We start from the raw sequence: 12203 nt of genomic DNA on the forward strand, positions 1-12203 counted from the left end.
CAGACCGGGAGCTTGCACTCTTGGTTCCTGAGATTAGCATTAGAGGAGAGAGCAGAGAGCAGAGAGTAGAGAAAGGCCACATGGAGGTGGCCAGGAGAGGCACACAAGATGGTGGAGTGTTAAAGGAGAAGCCAGTTTGCTCAGAGAGGAGATGAGGAGCAGAGGTGAATGAGACTGGTAAGGTTAGAAACCTTTGATTCTAGGAAACTCAAATAAGTCAGTAGCTTTGTGAGCACTGAATGAGTGGGTTTTGGAGCCCAGTGTGTGTTTTTACTTGCCCGCTGGGTGCAAGCTAGGATTAAAGCTAATGGCCCACCAGTTCTTGGCTCCGTTGTTTCATTACCATCTGTCCGAATCCAATACGAACCTGCATGGCCCAGGTGGCTATGATGGTGGCCACGGCAACTGGCTTTACACCCGTGTAGGGTCCATTCTGGAGAGAATTCCTTAAATTTATTTAAAGTCTTCAGATTTACCCTGCAATGCTTCAGATTCTGGGCAGGAGGGTGAACGATGGGGGAGGAAGCAGAAGGCCAGCTTCAAGGCAACCTTGAGTCCAGATAAGGACCCAGGCGATCAGGTTTTAGGTCTCAGTAAGGCCAGGTGAGAAAAGGGGGGAAATATTGGAAACATTATTTTGGAGGGGTGTAGCCAGATATGGAAGGACACTGGAAGAACTGAAAATTTGGTAAGGGTTGACAACTTCTGCAAGGTGACAGGATGCAAGTCAATTCACAGGTAGGTAAGAAAACCATCAGGTACTTACAGTTTATAAAGAGGTGCGACTTAGCCTGACCTGCTGTGACACAGTGGGTAAAGCATCAATCTAGAACACTGAGGTCACTGGTTTGAAACCCCAGGCTTGCCTGGTCAAGGCACATATGGGAGTTGATGTTTTCTGCTCCTCCCCCATCTCTCTCTCTCTCTCTCTCTCTCTCTGTCCCCTCTCTTTAAAATGAATAAACAAAAAACTTAGCTCAATGATAATGAATGGGGGAAAGAATCTGACAAAGTACAAGAGTATGCTATAGTTTTCTATTGAAACATATTTCTCTGTACAGCCACCTTCCTTTCAATCAAATGTTATTCCTGATCACAAAATAAGTCTGATCTCATTATATTTGGCCTGTACATTTGCATAGGTGCAGCAAAAGTGGTAACTTAACTTTAAAATGATAATATAGGCTTTTAACAAAACAGCTTATTGCGATGTAAATTCACATACCATATAATTAACTTATTTAAAATGTACAATTAAATGGATTTTGGTATATTCTTTTTTTTTGTATTTTTCTGAAGTTGGAAATGGGGAGGCAGTCTGACAGACTCCCGCATGCGTCCGACCGGGATCCACCCGGCACACCCACCAGGGGGTGATGCTCTGCCCATCCGGGGCATTGCTCCGTTGCAACAAGAGCTATTCTAGCACCTGAGGCAGAGGCCAGAGAGCCTTCCTCAGCATCCTTGCTCCAATGGAGCCTTGGCTGCGGGAGGAGAAGAGAGAGACAGAAGGGAAGAAAAGGGGAAGGGGGGGGGAGAAGCAGATGGGCACTTCTCCTGTGTGCCCTGGCCAGGAATTGAACCCGGGACTCCTGCACGCCAGGCCAAAGCTCTACCACTGAGCCATCCAGCCAGGGCAGATTTTGGTATATTTATTATTCTTGAAATTATGGTAAAATACATACAACATAAAATTTGCCATTTTGACACTTTTTAATCACATGATCGACACTTTTTAATCACATGATCAAGTGGCATTAACTACATTCACAGTGTTGTGTTAGATTTTTTTTTTCTCAGTTCATTATTCTTTATTAGGACTCAAGTTCTGAACAAGGTAGGAAGCAGTGGTAGGAAGGGTTCGGGGAGGGGGATGAGGGAACACCAGACTTGGCTAGTTGGGCCACTGTCAGAATTCAGATGGGAACCCTGGGCTGGATGGGCTCTGGAGAGGGGGGGCTGGGGGTCAGCGGATGGTATATCGTACATAGGGGACCTCGACATCCTCGCTGCTCTCGTCGTTACAGCACAGCTCAAGCACCAGTGCCCGCACATGGCGGCCCAGCTTTTGCTTCGACACACGGCTTACAATCTCTGTCATCGGCTGATCCAGCCATTCCTTGAGCTTGTATCAGATTTTTTTTTATTGATTTATTTGAGAGAGGGAGAGAGATTTGTTGTTCCACTTAGTTGTGCTTTCACTGGTTGATTCTTGTATGTGATCTGAGCAGGGATCAAACTTGCAACCTTGGCGTATCGGAATGACACTCAAATCAGCTGAGCTACCCTGCCAGGGCTCAGATAGGTTTTTAAAGTTTGCTTAGCTGGAATATGTATATATATATATTAGTGAGTGAGAAAGAGAGACAGACAGACGTCTGACAGACCGAAAGGAAGAGAGATGAGAAGCATCAACTCATAGTTGTGTCACTTCAGTTGTTCATTGATTGCTTTGTCATATGTGCTTTGACTGTGGGGCCCCAACTGAACCAGTGACCCCTTGCTCAAGCCAGTGACCTTGGGCTCAAGCTAGCGACCTTGGGCTTCAAGCTGGCAACCATGGGACCATGTTTATGAGCCCATGCTCAAGTCAGCAAACCCACGATCAAGCCAGATGAGTCCATGCTCAAACCAGCAACCTTGGGATTGGGGTTTTGAACCCGGGTCCTCAGTGTCCCAGGTCAATGTTCTATCCACTGCACCACCACCAGTCAGACTGGAAAACTTTATAAGGATCTTTAGACTGGATATTTTAAAGCCTCTCAAGTCTGGGAAACTAAGCCAAAAATCACCTCCAGATTTCACTAGCAATACCTATAGATTTGGGTGAGTCCTCTCTTTCTGAGGTCCCTCAAATATCTTATGGTTTTTGTGCCCTCCACTTATGGGGCTGGAAACAGCGTAAGTCAGTTATCAGTTTGGTTTTTTTCAAGAGGGTTTTGTAAGTAAGCACTTGCTTCATCAAGTCAACCTTAACTCCCTATTAAAAGTATCTGATCACATATGGTTCTATGAACATTATTGTCAAATATGACATTCCAGTGAAAACTTTGATTATATCAAATTAAAATAAATCTGGACTTAGATAGATACTTTCATTTCAAAGGGAGAATGCTTTGATCTCAGAAATCTGTAAGCATCTCAAAATCAAACAGAAAAAGGCTTTTCTTTTATAGGTTAAGGAGGAGTATGAAGAGATGAGGAGAACCTTTTAAGGAAAGTTTCTGGGAAATGAAGAAGAAATGACCACCAGGGCCTGACAGGAAAAATTTCTGTTTATGGTCAGCTGGTTCTCAAAATAAGCTGATGAGGCAGATGTTCTATATCTTTGTGCTTGTTCAGGCTTGGGGACAAGCAGAGTTCAAGGGCCTGTAGGAAGAAAAGAAACTTTCTTAAAGTTTAGTCAAGACAAGGCAGAAGGTAAGAAATGGGTAATTGTGAACACTTGGTCTGTCCCTCCTGTTATGACAGACAAAATGTGTCCTTAACGAATATTAGGAGTGGGATAAGAGTCACTGTGAGGTTGAAGTTGGTCCAAATAGTTTTCAGGGGTAGACTGACCTTCATGTTCTTGTTGGCTCTGACTGACTGGTTGTATCATTGGTTGAGAGTGCTATTGCAATGACAGCTGTTGAGTGTCTTTAGCATTTAATGAGACATACTTAGAAAAGCCATTAAAATAGTTATTAAAAGTTGAATAGGGAGTAAAACCAAGACTTGCATTCTAGAAGGAGTCAGTCAAGATGATTTCTAGACATTGGACCTGAAGCATCTTGGTGAGAATGGCAGTGGCAATTTGATTAAATTTCTCAAATTGTCTGAATATTTTTGGTGATAACATGGATGTCAGAGAACTTTTGAGGAACAAATGTAGAGCAGTCACTTCAGACTACTGCACAAATGCCCCTCAAGAAACCAGAATTATTTTCAATGCTAGACAATTTTAGGGGACCACTTACTCACTGGTATTCTTGGAGTCTTCTGGTTATGAGGTTGGTGATTTCATTAAGGTTGTCAACAGTCACAGTTATTTCCTAAACTAGAGCCTACAAATTGGAGGAGTTCTGGCAGACCTCCTGAGTGGCCCACACAGCATCAGCTCCAGTCTCTTAGGTTTCCTCCCTATCTCTTAGCTTTTTATTCTAAGACTTATTGAGAACTTACAGAGAAACAAAGATCACAGCCTCTTTCTGAAGCTGGGATTCTGTGCCTAGACTTATAGCTATAATACAAATTTGTAATTTTGGAGTCATATAGTATCTGGAAAGGGATGCAGAGGAACCAGGTTCGAAACCCCGAGGTCGCTGGCTTGAGTGCAGGCTCATCTGGTTTGAGCAAAGCTCACCAGCTTGAGCCCAAGGTCACTGGCTTGAGCAAGGGGTCACTCACTTTGCTGTAGCCCCCCGGTCAAGGCACATAGAAGAAAGCAATCAATGAACAACTAAGGTGCTGCAACAAAGAATTCATACTTCTCATCTCGCTCCTTTCCTGTCTGTCTGTCCCTCTCTGTGTGTGTTACACACACACAAAAAGATTTTATTTGTTTGTCTGGTAATACTATATGGTGATAGGAAACTCTCACATAAACATACAAACAGATGTAAATAGAGATCTTGTGGCTTTAATTCTAAAAACTTTAGCCATGAGTCAAGTATAAACACAGAAATGCAAACCTCACAGTTTCATAATTTTTTTTTTTAAAAATGTGGCTCTTCTCTTTGCCCACCTTTACATTTTCACTAGAGTTATGTCTGTGGCAGATGGAACAAGTTGTGGTTAGTTGCACAATAGGAGGGTTAAAACATGCCACCAATATTTGTAAAGGGGATTTTTTCAGACGCTTTAGCACTGATGTGTAATCGTACGTAGGCTGTGGACTAAATTTTGGGTGAGGGACAGAAGAAACATCAAACAACCATCAGGGTTTCTCCAAAGCTATCTGAGTAAAAAAAATATCCAGAGTGTTTCCAATTATATTTTTATCCCCCAGTTCCTGAGACCCCAAAAAGCACTCAAAGTGGTTAGGGGCCTAAAAATCTAGTGATCATAGGCAGTTGAGGGGCTGAAGTTGGAAGGGAAAGTTCTGGCAGTGGTGGATAGAAGAATGAGGGAAGTAGGGGTGTGGAAGAGGGACAGAAAAAAGGATTCAGGGGAGCTGAAGAGAAGGTCTAAGGTGGTAAAAAGGAGGGAAGAGGACCAAGGATGATGGGAAGGGAGAAAGCTTAGATGAGCCAGTTTGGAAAGAGCCCAAGTTTTCTAAAGAGACCACTGAAGTTCTAACTCACTTTTACTAAAATTTGCCAATTTTGAATTAGTTTTATAATATTGAAGCATGTAGTGAGCAGGAAGGAGGAAGGGGTGCTTGATAGAGTAAATTTCCATGGAATTAATATAGTTAAAACAAGGAGAAAACAACAACTTTTAAAAGACTAAGAAATGCTCTTGCTTAAGTTCTCATACTCTGTGGGTCTGAGAGCAAGGGGAATACCCCACTCAATCCTCAGGTTCAGAGGCCTAAGGACTTCCATCCTTGATTTCTGGCTCTAGAAAGCTAAGGAATTGTTGAGTTAAAAGAGCAGAGGGGCCTGACCAGGTGGTGGCGCAGTGGATAGAGTGTTGGACTGGGATGCGGAAGGACCCAGGTTCGAGACCCCGAGGTCGCCAGCTTGAGTGCGGGCTCATCTGGCTTGAGCAAAGAGCTCACCAGCTTGGACCCAAGGTCGCTGGCTCCAGCAGGGGGTTACTTGGTCTGCTGAAGGCCCGCGGTCAAGGCACATGTGAGAAAGCAATCAATGAACAACTAAGAAGTCGCAATGCGCAACGAGAAACTGATGATTGATGCTTCTCATCTCTCTCTGTTCCTGTCTGTCTGTCCCTGTCTATCTCTGCCTCTATAAAAAAATAAAATAAAATAAAAAGAGCAGAGGGGCCCTGGCCGGTTGGCTCAGCGGTAGAGCGTCGGCCTGGTGTGCGGGGGACCCGGGTTCGATTCCCGGCCAGGGCACATAGAAGAAGCGCCCATTTGCTTCTCCACCCCCTCTTCCTTCCTCTCTGTCTCTCTCTTCCCCTCCCACAGCCAAGGCTCCATTGGAGCAAAGATGGCCCGGGCGCTGGGGATGGCTCCTTGGCCTCTGCCCCAGGCGCTAGAGTGGCTCTGGTCGCAGCAGAGCGACGCCCTGGAGGGGCAGAGCATCGCCCCTGGTGGACGTGCCGGGTGGATCCTGGTCGGGCGCATGCGGGAGTCTGTCTGACTGTCTCTCCCCGTTTCCAGCTTCAGAAAAATACAAAAAAAAAAAAAAAAAAAAAAGGAGCAGAAGGGCCTGACCTGTGGTGGCGCAGTGGATAAAGCATCAACCAGGAATGCTGAGGTTGCTGGGCTTGCCCGTTCAGGGCACATACGAAAAGAAACTTCTATGAGTTGATGCATCCTACTCCTCCCCTTCTCTCTCTCTCCCTCCCCCCCCTCTCTCTTCTCTAAAATCAATAAATAAAAACCTAAAAAAGGTCAGTGAGAACTCCCCAACCATAACTCCCACCCTGAGGGCAATCTCAGGGATAGAGAGGGAGGGAATTTCCCTCAGACTCCTAGTTCATAGAGCCAAAGAGCCCTCCCTGTAATTTGTGAGGTTAGAGAACCAAAGGAACACTCGTCAAATCTCCCACATGGGATATCTAATGTAAGCTCTTATGCAGTCTCTGGAGTCAAAACACTTCTCCCTATCTCAAACCCCCTCCTCAACTTCTAGGTTTGGAAAGCTGAAGAATGTCCCCCTCAACCTCCTCTTGGGAGGAGCTCCAGGGAACACTTCCCCCACCCATGCACTATCTGGAGTCAGCAGGAAAATAAAAGAGGCCTCACAGAAGGATCAAAGAAAAGTCTCTTGGCCAGAAGAATAAAAGTAACCCCTTACTACCATGTCACAAGGGACAACTATCAGGTCACTGGATTAGATGAGGAAATGTGACTAGATACTGTGGATCCCGATTTCCTCAGCGAGGAAAAGACACAAAGGGTCTGAGAAGCCAAAACAAACACCAAGGCGAAGACACAGTCCAAGAGCCAGTCTAATAAGAACAAATCTTGACTTGGTAAAGGAAGACTTTACTTAAAAAGACTATTGCAGTAGAGAGAACACATAGACCATAGGATCTGTGAGCATCTCAAGGTTTAAGCAATGAAGGATTTTCTTTTCAAGAAAGGAATGAGTGATAAAGGAGCCAAAACACACAATGGAGAAAAGAAAGCCTCTTCAATAAACGGTGCTGGGAAAATGAAAAGTAACATGCAAAAGAATGAAACTTGACTGAAGTTTGTCTCTCTGCACAAAAATTAATTCAAAATGGATCAAAGATCTAAATATAAGATCCAAAACAATAAATTACATAGAAGAAAACATAGATACTAAACTCATGTGCCTTGCCCATAGAGAACAATTTATGAATTTGACCTCAAAGGCAAGAGAAGTAAAGGCAAAAATAAATGAATGGGACTATGTCAACCAGAAAAGCTTCTGCACAGCAAAAGAAACTGATAACAAAACAAATAGGCAGCCAACTAAATGGGAGTTGCAAATAACAGCTCTGATAAGGAGTTAATATCCAAAATACATAAAGAACTCACAAAGCTCAGCAACAAACAAGCAAACAATCCAGTTAAAAAATGGGGAGAGGACCTGAACAGACACTTCTCTCAAGAGGACATTCAAATGGCCGACAGATATAAGAAAAGATGCTCATCTTCACTAGTTTAGCACAAAATACAAATCAAAATGATAATGAGATACCACCTCACATCTGTTGGGTTGGCTATCAACAAGACAGGTAATAACAAGTGTTGGAGAGGCTGTGGAGAAAAAGGAACCCTCATTCACTGCTGGTGGGAATGCAAACTAGTACAACCACCATGGAAGAAAGTATGGTGGTTCTCCAAAAAATTAAGAATAGAACTACCATATGACCCAGCAACTCCTCTACTGGGTATCTACCCCGAAAACTTTAAAACATTGGCACATAAAGACACATGAACCCCCATGTTCACCGCAGCATTATTCACAGTGGCTAAGACATGGAAACAACCAAAGTGTCCCTTGATAGAGGATTGGATAAAGAAGATGTGGTACATATATACAATGAAATTAGTGGTGGGATTCAGCCAGTTTGCATCAGTTCGGCAGAATTGATACTTAATTTTTTGTTGAGTTTGATGAACTGGTTGTTAAAATGGCACTTGTAATCAGGGTTCTCTCTAAGGTGGGCATCTGGGCAACTGCCCAATATGAAAATCACAAATTTATGTTCCTTACTCTTTTTTAACATTCATCTGTGCAACAGCATAGTCTAAGCTCCTGTAATAAAATTCATTCCATCCATATGTGAAAAAAATTTGACGAAACTATGCTTGTAATATTTATTTATTTATTTCATAAAACTCATTATACCTTTGATGAAATACTATATTTTAATTCCCTTGCGTTTGTTACTTCAGTAACATGCAACTTAAAGAGAAAAAGTGCCAAACAACCAGGGGGTGACAAGCTGTCACTGGAAATATCTTAACAGTTTTATTGGTGTTTTTTTAGGTATTGTTTAATACATATTTTTTCATTAATATTTTAAAACTCTTATAACATCATCTAAGTACCTTTTAATTTTTAAATTTTATTTAGAAATTAACTTTAACAGGGTGACATTGATCATTAAGAGTACATAGGTTTCAGGTGAACATTTCTGTAGCATTTGAACTGTTGATTATGCTGTATACCCATCACCCAAAGTCAAATCATTTTCCATGACCTTTTATTTGTTCCTCTTTTTTTTTTTTTTTCCTGTATATTTTTCTGAAGCCGGAAACGGGGAGAGACAGTCAGACAGACTCCCGCATGCGCCCGACCGGGATCCACCCGGCATGCCCACCAGGGGGCGACGCTCTGCCCCTCCGGGGCGTCGCTCTGTTGCGACCAGAGCCACTCTAGCACCTGGGGCAGAGGCCGAGGAGCCATCCCCAGCGCCCGGGCCATCTTTGCTCCAGTGGAGCCTCGGCTGCGGGAGGGGAAGAGAGAGACAGAGAGGAAGGAGAGGGGAAGGGGTGGAGAAGCAGATGGGCGCTTCTCCTGTGTGCCCTGGCCGGGAATCGAACCCGGGACTTCTGCACGCCAGGCCGATGCTCTACCACTGAGCCAACCGGCCAGGGCTTATTTGTTCCTCTTTACATTCTTCACCCCACCCCCTTTCCCATTCCCTCACACCCCGTTTCCCCTTCCCCACATTCCCTTTCCTCTGGTAACCACTTCACTTTTATCTATGTCCATAAGTCTCAGTTTTATATCCCAGCTATGTGTGAAGTCATACCGTTCTTAGCTTTTTCTGATTTACTGGTTTCACTCAGTAGAATGTTCTCAGGGTCTATCCATGTTGTTATAAATGGCACTATGTCATCATTTCTTATGGCCGGGTAGTATTTCATTGTATATATGTACCATCTTCTTTATCCAATCCTCTATTGAGGGACACTTTGGTTGTTTCCATGTCTTGGCCACTGTGAACAATGCTGCAATGAACATGGGGCTGCATGTGTCTTTATGTACCAATGTTTTTGAGTTCCTGGGGTAGATATACAGTAGAGGGATTGCTGAGTCATATGGTAATTCTATTCTTATTTTTTACATAATCCAGTTTTGTGTAACTCTTTTATTGTTCTTATTTAAGTATTAAATGCATGAAATAATAAACTATCTTTCGATATATCATTTTTTTACACTTAAAATGGTCATTAGGACAGAGAATCGGTTGTTAGAGAAATGCAAATAAAAACTGCAATGAGATATCACCTCACACCTGTTAGATTAGCTATTATTAACAAGACAGGTAATAGCAAATGTTGGAGAGGCTGTGGAGAAAAAGGAACTCTCATTCACTGTTGGTGGGAATGTAAAGTAGTGCAAACATTATGGAAGAAAGTATGGTGGTTCCTCAAAAAACTGAAAAAAGAACTACCTTATGACCCAGCAATCCCTCTACTGGGTATATACCTCAAAAACTCAGAAACATTGATACGTAAAGACACATGCAGCCCCATGTTCATTGCAGCATTGTTCACAGTGGCCAGGACATGGAAACAACCAAAAAGCCCGTCAATAGATGACTGGATAAAGAAGATGTGGCACATATACACTATGGAATCCTACTCAGCCATAAGAAATGATGACATCGGATCATTTACAGCAAAATGGTGGGATCTTGATAACATTATACAAAGTGAAATAAGTAAATCAGAAAAAACCAGGAACTGCATTATTCCATACATAGGTGGGATATAAAAGCGAGACTAAGAGACATTGATAAGAGTGTGGTGGTTAAGGGGGGTGGAGGGAGAGGGAGAGGGGAAGGGGGAGAGGGAGGGACACAAAGAAAACTAGATAGAAGGTGACAGAGGACAATCTGAATTTGGGTGATGGGTATGCAACATAATTGAATGACAAGATAACCTGAACATGTTTTCTTTGAATATATGTACTCTGATTTATTGATGTCACCCCATTAAAAATATAAAATTTAAAAAAAAATTTAAAAAATGAATTCCACCACTGAATGGAATACTACTCAATAAGAAATGATAACATGGCCCTGGCCGGTTGGCTCAGTGGTAGAGCGTCAGCCTGGTGTGTGGAAGTCCTGGGTTCGATTCCCGGCCAGGGCACACAGGAGAGGCACCCATCTGCTTCTCCACCCCTCCCCCTCCTTCCTCTCTGTCTCTCTCTTCCCCTCCCGCAGCCAAGGCTCCTTTGGAGCAGAGATGGCTCAGGCGCTGGGGATGGCTCCATGGCCTCTGCCTCAGGCACTAGAATGGCTCTGGTCGCAACAGAGCGACGCCCCGGATGGGCAGAGCATCGCCCCCTGGTGGGCGTGCCAGGTGGATCCCGGTTGGGCGCATGCGGGAGTCTGTCTGACTGCCTCCCCATTTCCAGCTTCAGAAAAATACAAAAAAAAAAAAAAAAAAGAAATGATAACATGCCTGACCAGGAGGTGACACAGTGGATAGAACATTGGACTCGGACATAGAGGACCCAAGTTCGAAACCCTGAGGTCGCCAGCTTGAGGACGGGCTCATCTTTGAGCAAGAATCACCAGCTTGAGCCCAGGGTCGCTGGTTCGAGCAAGGGGTCATTCGGTCTGCTATAGCCCCCTGATCAAGGCACATATGAGAAAGCAATCAATGAACAACTAAAGTGCCACAAAAAAGAACTGATGCTTCTTTTTTTTTTGGAACTGATGCTTCTTATCTCTCTCCCTTCCTGTCTGTCTGTCCCTATCTGTCCCTCTCTCTGACCCTGTCACAAAAAAATAAAATAAAAAAGGAAATAACATATTGCTATTTATGACAACATGGATAGACCTTGAGAACATTATCCTGACTGAAATAAATAAATCAGAAAATGCTAAGAATTATATGATGTCACACATAGGTGGGATATAAAACTGACTCATGGACATAGATAAAAATGAAGTGGTTACCAGGGGAAGGGGGGTGTGGGGGAGGGGGGAAAGGAGTAAAGAGGGACAAATATATGGTGACAGAAAATGATTTTACTTTGGGTGATGAGTACAAAACATAATCAATAGTTCAAATGCTATAGAAATATTTACCTGAAACCTATTTAGCCTTATTGATCAATGTCACCCCTTAAAACTTAGTTTTCTAAATAAAATTAAAAAGAAAGTAATGAGGACAGAATAGTAGGTCAGAGGTTTTACCTGAGGTCAGCCTGTTCTTAGAAGGGCTGTTCAAATTGTCTGCTGGATCAGGCTGAGGGTGCGCCAAAGTCCAGGGGTCTTCAGGAAGGAGTTAAACCAAATTTTGGTTAACACGCACCCTGTTCCTATTGATTAGTGTAAAGAGCAATTTATTTAATCAGAGGACAAAGTACAAAAATCTAGAGCAGGGGTCCCCAAACTACGGCCCGCAGGCCGCATGCGGCCCCCTGAGGCCATTTATCCGGCCCCCACCGCACTTCCAGAAGGGGCACTTCTTTCATTGGTGGTCAGTGAGAGGAGCATAGTTCCCATTGAAATACTGGTCAGTTTGTTGATTTAAATTTACTTGTTCTTTATTTTAAATATTGTATTTGTTCCCGTTTTGTTTTTTTACTTTAAAATAAGATATGTGCAGTGTGCATAGGGATTTGTTCATAGTTTTTTTTATAGTC

This window comes from Saccopteryx leptura, chromosome X, assembly GCF_036850995.1.
Source record: "Saccopteryx leptura isolate mSacLep1 chromosome X, mSacLep1_pri_phased_curated, whole genome shotgun sequence".
Taxonomy (NCBI): domain Eukaryota; kingdom Metazoa; phylum Chordata; class Mammalia; order Chiroptera; family Emballonuridae; genus Saccopteryx; species Saccopteryx leptura.